Below are 8,453 nucleotides of genomic sequence, written 5' to 3'. Positions count from 1 at the left end.
GGAAGAAATAGCAAAAGAGATTGAGAAAAAGTGTCATGTAATGGGAAAGTCAGGCACATGAATCCTGGAGGCACGTGAAAAAATGCTACTCAGGAATATCAAACTCTTCTGATAGTTCAGATAAGATGAGTACTGCAAATGGATGATTGGATTTAGCAACATGGAGGTCACAGGTGAACAGGTGGTGAAAACAAAAGCATAAAAAGTATGATTGGGAGAGAGTTCAAGAGAGAATAAGAGGAGAGAAATTGAAAATAGCAAGTATAGACAACTTTTTTGAGGGACTTTTCTGTAAAGGATAGAAGTGCAATGGAATGGTAGAGGAGAAAGTGATATAAGAGATGGAGGAAGGAAGGTGGAATGTCTGTTTAAGATAAAGATATGATGGCCCGTTTGTCTACAGATGTAAATGACATAGTGGAAATAATTGATGGAGCAGGTAGGAGGGAAGATAGCAGGTACGCAAGGGCAGGGCTGACTTTGATAGGCATAGAGACAGTTTGTCCTTAAAGGGAACAGAAGGAAAAACAGGGCTAGAAGTAGTAGTTGGGTAGATGTGGTAGAACAAGTCCTCCTCTAATCACTTCCGTTTTCTTAGTAGGAACCAAGGCTATCTGATGAAGAGGGAGAGAAACTGTTGGAAGTTTGACAAGAAGGGAAAAAGCAAATAGTCATTTAGAAGGGTTAAGAGAGTTAATATGGTTAGGCTCTGTGGCCCACCCAAATCTCATGTTGATTCCCAGTGTTAGAGGTGTGGCCTGGTGGGAGGTGATTGGATCATGGGGATCCCTCTAGTGCTGCCTCCTGATAGAGTTCTCACGAGAGTTGATTGATGCACCCGCTGCTCGCTCTCTTCCTACTGCTCCTGCCATGTAAGATGTGCTGGCTTCCACTTTGCCTTCTTTCATGACTGTAAGTTTTCTGAAGCCTCCCAGCCATGCCTCTTGTACATCCTGCCAAACTGTGAGTCAATTAAACCTTTTCTTTTTTTTTTTTTAAATAAATTATCAAGTCTCAGATAGTTCTTTATAGCTTTGTGAGAATAACAGAGAGTGAATATTCTGATAAAATACAGTACGGTTCCTGGGTGAAACTACGAACTCATTTGAGGTTATCAATTATGAATTTAAAATGAGACCAACATTTCAAACATTTAATGCAGTTTATCTTTATATACGTTTAATTCCTTAGGTATAGGTGAGTAGATGGAATATTAGCTCTAAGCAGGATTGGAGTTTGCCAGACAGGTACAACAAAGCAAGATAAGACCAGGAGAGCTGAAAGTGGATACACCAGAGTGATTACAGAGCTGGGCCTTGAAATCTAAGCTGCATATATTGGGAAGTGAGAATATGAAGGGAGGAAGGGACATGGAAGACCAATGGATTGTTGGTTCTGGAGGGGTCATCATAAACAAACTACTATTGGATGCCTTCTTTGGCTAATGAATCACTTTGCTGGTACTGGCACAGAAATAAGCACCATGGCACACAGAATTGTAAGCTGGCATAACTAATGAAAGGATATAGTACATATAAGGTAAAAGGGTAGTACAGAGAAAGGAATAAGCACAATCAGGGCCTGAGGGAAAGGGAGGAAGAACAAAGACGGGTAAACATAAGACTGTGATTGATCTCAGCAACCTCAAATATATTAGGACTTGTAGAACCATGGGAAATTGGATAAAAAATTATCCTTCATCTAAACAGAGTTAATATAACCCAAATTCACAAATCCTCCCTGTCTACTGTTGCTGAACATAAGACATTGTGCTAGGCTCCGTGGCGAGTATTAAGCTATAAGGAAATCTGTGTTCCTACTCAGGGAATTCTCATTCTAAGTGATCTCTAGGTGGATCTCTTTCACTTTCCTCCCTCCTTTCCTGTTTTTTTATTCTTGGAATCATCTTGTAGAAATAGGAGGAAAACTCTAGAAATATCAAAGCAACATTTTGAGAAATTCATCCATTCATTCCAAAAATAGTTACTAAGTACTTATTATGTATCAGAGATTCTGCCAGACTCTGATATTCAGAGAGGGAAAGCTCTCTTGAATCGTCATTATTAAATGAGACTATATGAAGAGAAGTAGGTGAATCTATCTGGACATCGGAGAAGGTTTCACTGTGATTCGAATTAAGCAGTGGAGGCTGATTAAAGGTTGTGCTTCTGGATACGAGTGAGATATTCCAGTGAACAGGGGCCAGTTCTGCTGCTTTCTTCTCTTGGTGTGACTGATGATGAACTTCTCTTTCCATCTAAAGTAATTCTCATCTCCTGGTGTCTGTAATTCATTACTCTCATCTTCCTAAGGACCTATTTATCACCTAGTGATGACTTGGGTTCTTTTGAATGCAAGTTTTTGCCTCTAAAAAAAATAATAGTTGTTCTTGGAAAGGGACATTAACAGACATTTCCCAAAAGAAGTACAAGTGGCCAAGAAACACAGGAAAAAATGCTCGAGATCACTAATCATCAGAGAAATGCGAATTAATACCACTTGGAGGTATTTTACATCAGGGAGAATGGCTATTAAAAAGTAAAAAAAACAATAGATGTTGGTGTGGATGTGGAGAAAAACTGATGCTTATACCTTGTTGGTGAGAATGTAAATTAGTTCAGTCTCTATGAAAAACAGCATGGAGATTTTTTTTTTTTTTTTAAATTTCAACTTTCATCTTAGATATGGAGGAACACATTCAAGTTTGTTACATGGGTATATTGTGTGATGCTGAAGTTTGGGATGTCAGTCATTTTACCCAGGATACACCATATTACCGAATAGTTTTTCAATCCAGGCCCCACTATCTCCCTCCCTACACCCTCTAGTAGTTTGCAGTGTCTGTTGTTCCCACGTTTATGTCCATGTGTGCTCAGTGTTTAGTTCCCACGTACAAATGAGGACATAAGGTGGGTAGTTTTCTGTTAGGACATTGATTAGCTTAGGATCAAGGCCTCCAGCTGCATCCATGTTGCTGCAAAAGACAGAATTTCATTCTTTTTTATGGCTATATAGTATTCCATGGTGTATATGTACCACATTTTTGTAATTCAGTCTGCATTAAATGGTATCTAGGTTGAGTCCATGTTTTTGCTATTGTGAATATCTCAGCAATGAACATAGGAATGTACGTATCTTTTTAGTAGAATAATTTATTTTCCTTTGAGTATTTACCCAGAGATGGGACTGCAAGGTTGAATGTTAGCTCTTTTAAGTTCTTTGAGAACTCTTCAAACTGCTTTCCACAGTGGCTGAATTAATTTACATTCCCTTCAACAGCATATAAGGATTCCCTCTTCTCTGCAGCCTCTCTGGCATCTGTTGTCTTTTGACTTTGACGATTTCTTAGAGAACTAAAAATATAACTACCATTCAACCCAGCAATCTCACCACTGGTATGTACTCAAAGGAAAGAAAATCATATAAAAAAGACACCAGCACTTGTGTGTTTATTGCAGCACTATTCACAATAGGAAAGTTGTGGAAGCATCAAAGGTTGATTGGATAAAGGAAATGTGGCATAGATATGCCATGGTATACTATGCAACCATAAAAAAGAATGAAATCATGTTCTTTTCAGCAATATTGATGGAACTGAAGGCTGTTATCCTAAGTGAACTAACTCAGAAACAGAAAAATACCAAATGTTCTCACTTATGTGGGAGCTAAATAATGTGTATACATGGACATAAAGATGGAGATGATGGAGATAATAAACACTGGGTACTCCAGAAGAGGGGAGGATCAGAGGCTGCTGAAGCCTGAAAAATTACCTTTGGTGTACAATGCTCAATATCTGGGTGATGGGCACACTAGAAACCCAATTCCCACCATGATACAATGTACCTATGTAACAAACAAGCACATGCACCCCTGGAATCTAAAAAAAAATTTCAAAAAGGTTTAAATATTTGTTAGTAATATCTAGGTAACTTACTTAGTTTATTTATAAGCCTCTTAGCTATGATTCTCAGTTTTCCTTTTCATTTGCAATGTGTGAACTTTATACCTGCCCCATCCATGTCTTTTTGATGTTATCCCATGTGAGAAAAAACTGCTTTAGCTAAATAGTATCTTAGAGCTACTACAGGACACGATTTTGTATATGAGAAGATAGTTTGAGAGGAGTAAAGCCATTTACAACCCTACTTTCTGCCTTTTAGAGTCAAACAAAAGTTAGTCATACCCTTTAGTATTGAATGGTTCTGAAAGCTGTTGCTCTATGCACAGTTTATTGTTATTTGGATGTAATATTCCCCTGTATACTTTCAGGGTGTGAAAAATTTAAACAACAAGTCATTTCACAATGGGAGATTATCTGTGACTAATATTATGTTTCTAAAATCCACTTTTGATCCCATAAATACTAGTTCTTCACTTCTTTTCTGGTAGGGAAAACATTTCAATCCTAACCCATTTTGCTGCTGCTATTGGACTTTCATTTTATTCTCCTCTAAACATGGGCGAAGGTGACACTGTTGACTTTTTTTTTTTTTTAAACAAATGTGAAAGTGGTGTGGCTAAGCATTCAACTCACATATTCTTTGAAAGATAATATGTTTTTCCTGCCACAAGATGTTAAGAGATTAAATATATTCAAAAAGTATATTCCTTTTAATAAAAATAATTCTATTTAGTTTCTGAAATAATTATATGCATTTGTATAATGTACTGTAGAAAAATAGATGGTACCAGTGGCTCTGGGTAGATATTTGTTCATTCTTCTCTGACTACATAAAACCCTGTAAATGAGTGACAAGCAGATGGTGTCTCATTATCTCCAGTGGAGAGACTTAAATGCAGCCTGTAAGCCTTTGAAGAGTCTGTTTTTGTGTCTAAATGAGTAACTTTTGAGCTTGGCTCTTTTTTTCTCCTCCTTTTTTTTTTTTTTTTTTTTTTTTTTTTTTTTTTTTTTTTTTTTTTTTTCAGTGATATGTTACTAGGCTGTATTAACTCTGAAAATCAAATTGGTTCCTATCTATGTACTTAGAAAAAACGGTCACTTTGGGAATAACATATATTTCACAGTATGGACTAAAGTCACAATAAATAGCATATGAATAAGAATTTGAAAAATGGAGCTGATAATGAATATGGCCTCTAATAGACACAGAGACATTAGTTATTGCAGAAGATCATTCAGGTGGATATGACAGGTTTTTGGATCTCGGGGATCAAGCCCAGGAAGGGCAAAGCACATGTCTTACTCATTTCTTAATTTCTTAGTACCCCCTCAACCTTGCACAGTTCATGCCCATCTGGCATTGTATCCATCTAGAAGAAAATTTGTTAATTTTGTTGAATGACTGAAAATAATTTGTTTCAGTTAAATTGATTTTACTTTTGAACTTTTGGTGCATTGGATGGTTAGTCTCTTAGTACATCTTGAAATATGCTTATACTTACATCTATGATGACTGCAAAGCTTAACATTTTTAAAGAATTCTATTTTGATATAAGATGGTCTTTGAATAAAAGTGTTGCTTACAAGCATTTCTAAGTGTAGTTTAGATTCTATAATTTTGTAAGACTTTTAATATAAACAAATGAGCAAATAAAATAATTCCTGACATATCCCACTACTAATAGAGGATCCAGAATATTCGAGATTTACAAGGATATTCAGATCAATAGTATCAGGTCTATTCCATACTATATAAGTCAGTTCAGGCTAACACAACAAAATCATAGACTGGTGACTTAAATAATAAAAATTGTAGGCTGGATAGTCCAAGAGCAAGGCACCAGTGAATTTGGTTCTTGGTGAGGACTTTTATTCCTGGCTTTCACATGGCCACTTTGTAGCTGTGTGCTCACATGGCCTTCCTTGTTGCATGCATGCAGAGAAAGAAAGAGTCTTCTCTGGTGCCTTTTTAAAAAGAACACATTCTATCATGAGGGCTTCACTTTCATGAACTTATTTAATCCTAATTGACAAAGTCAGTCTCCAAATACCATCGTATTGTGGGTTAAGGCTTCAACATACAAATTTAAGGGGGAGGGGACACAAACACTCAGTCTGTGACACACAGATAACTCATTTCTTGTTCATCATTGCTTAGCTATAGCCTGTATCCCAACTCTGCTAAATTAGCTTCTTTTGTTTCTGACACTCCTGCTGACCCAAAAGGTGAGCTAAGAGAAACAAAGAAAATAATTGGAGTGAGGAGAATGAAATATAAGCATAGCGGTAAAATGAATTTAAGTTAGATCACTCTTGGGAGTATAACCATTGAAGCATTCAGAATTTGTAGTTTTAACTACTGATAACAATTAAAGTAAAATCCAAAATCGTGTGAGATTTAGTCAGACAAAGATGTCAATCAGTGTCCTAAAGTGGATTTGGGTGCTTTCCAAGGGATTTCTGGAGCAGCCTGGCTGAAGCCACTCAGGCAAACAGCAGCTTCAGAGATGGACAGTCATGGATGCACAATGCTTTCCTGAGAATAGATTAGAGTCATGTGAGGTGTGGATGCTGGAAGGTGTCTGCCTCTATATTTGGGGGTTGTCTACTGAAGAATTCCAAATCAGGGTCTTTGTGAGGTTATTCACTTGTTATGGTAGCAATATCTCAGCAGCTGCTCTGTTTAAATAGTACGAGCAGATGAAGGCTGGGTAGGTTTCTCTTAAACTCCTTGGGCCACTGTCTGGGGTAGGAAGATAGCTGATTAGCTAAGATTTTTATCCTGGCTCTGTAGTGATGACATGGTTATTGTGACCCTGGAATGTGGCTATAAGGATGTATAGCCTCATTCAGTGGGAAATTAGCACACATTGCTTTAAAATGGTAATAGAGTTAGTGCAGTAACTTTTCCACTAGATAAAAATTGTGAATATCTTTGTCAGTTTCAATAGTCTCTTCAGACCTAATGTGAAACCTGATACAATTTTCTAATATAATTTGAGTTTTCTTTCCAAAAATATCGTTTGTGCCAGTTATGGCATCAGAGAAAGGCCAATGATGGGACAAAGATTAAATAATTAAGTTAGCTGTTTGTATTTTTGGGATTCTTCCTTGAACTATCTTCAATTTCTTAGAGTCTCTTTCTATTTTATCACTTTGTTTCTGGAATTTAAAGCCTACAGTCATGGTTAGAAAAGCCAACTGATGATTTAGCTACTGTGCTGTCATCCACTATGATAATTACCTTTGTTAATGGGAAATTTTTCAGGTCAGGAATCACATATTCTTCACCAGTGTATCTTTAGCACTTAACATTTTAATGAATGGAATAATTATAAGTGAACTAGATTTTTCTAAAAACAGAGGCAAGGTTGATATTAAGAAAAGTAAGAATTTACATAATGTATTCCTGACTCTAGATATATTAAAAAAAAACCCCATCCTTTCAAAATTGGCATCAGTGACATGCCATGTTGATTGCAAAGATTCAATGAGAAGGTAATTTTTTCCTTCTAATTTCCCTTTTGTTTTCCAGAATGGAGTGATTGTAATAATAAAGGATACCATATGTTTCATGCTCACTAGAATTTAAGAAATTGTAACATGTACTTTAAATGTACTAAAGATAATAGTAATAGCAATAGTTAGTACTTACAGCTACTTGTTAGGCACTGTTCTAAGTGCTTTTTATAGTATAAATTACTGAAATAATGTCAGCCCCATAATATAGATGAAAAAACTAAAGCACAGAGGGTAAGGCATGAGTCCAAGACAACTCACCTGATGGGTGTGGAGCCAGATATTAAACAGGCTTAAGTGCTGGCTCTTAATCCCTTTACAATGCTGGCTTTTCTGTTCCATACTACCTCCAAGGCTACCACTGGCCTTTTTTACCTGAAGCCACTGAGCACCTTTGTGCAAATACCTGAACCACCTTTGTGCAAATCAGAAAAAGAGTTGCATCTTCCTCAATTGAAAAGAATACTCAAGAATAACAAATATTACAAACATAAAGCCATTCTGTAGGAATTAAGCAAGTTGAATCATTAAATAGAAATAATAAATGTGTATTAGATGGAATTCTTCAGGGAAATAACTTATTGCAATATATCCAATATCAATATCATATATATATATATATATATATATATATATATATATATATATAAAATCTCCATTAAGGGGTGTGTGTGTGTGTGTGTGTGTGTGTGCCTGGATAATTTATAAAGAAAAGAGGTTTAATTGACTCACAGTTCCACATGGCTGGGGAGGCCTCAGGAAACTTACAATGATGGTGGAAAGCAAAGGAGAAGCAAGGCACATCTTACATGGCAGCAGGAGTGAAAGAGAGAGCAAAGTGGGGAGTGCTACACCTTTAAACCATCAGATATCATGAGAATTCACTCACTATCATAAGAATAGCATGGAGGAAACAACTCCCATGATCCAATCACCTCCCACTAGTCCCTCCCCTAACATGTGGGGATTATAATTCAAGATGAGGTTTGGGTGGACTCACAGAGCCAAACTATATCATTCTGCCCAACCC

The sequence above is a fragment of the Cebus imitator genome, unplaced genomic scaffold (assembly GCF_001604975.1).
Source record: "Cebus imitator isolate Cc_AM_T3 unplaced genomic scaffold, Cebus_imitator-1.0 Scaffold69, whole genome shotgun sequence".
NCBI lineage: Eukaryota > Metazoa > Chordata > Mammalia > Primates > Cebidae > Cebus > Cebus imitator.
The sequence above is the reverse complement of the archived record's forward strand: the minus strand, read 5'-3'. Positions refer to the sequence as shown.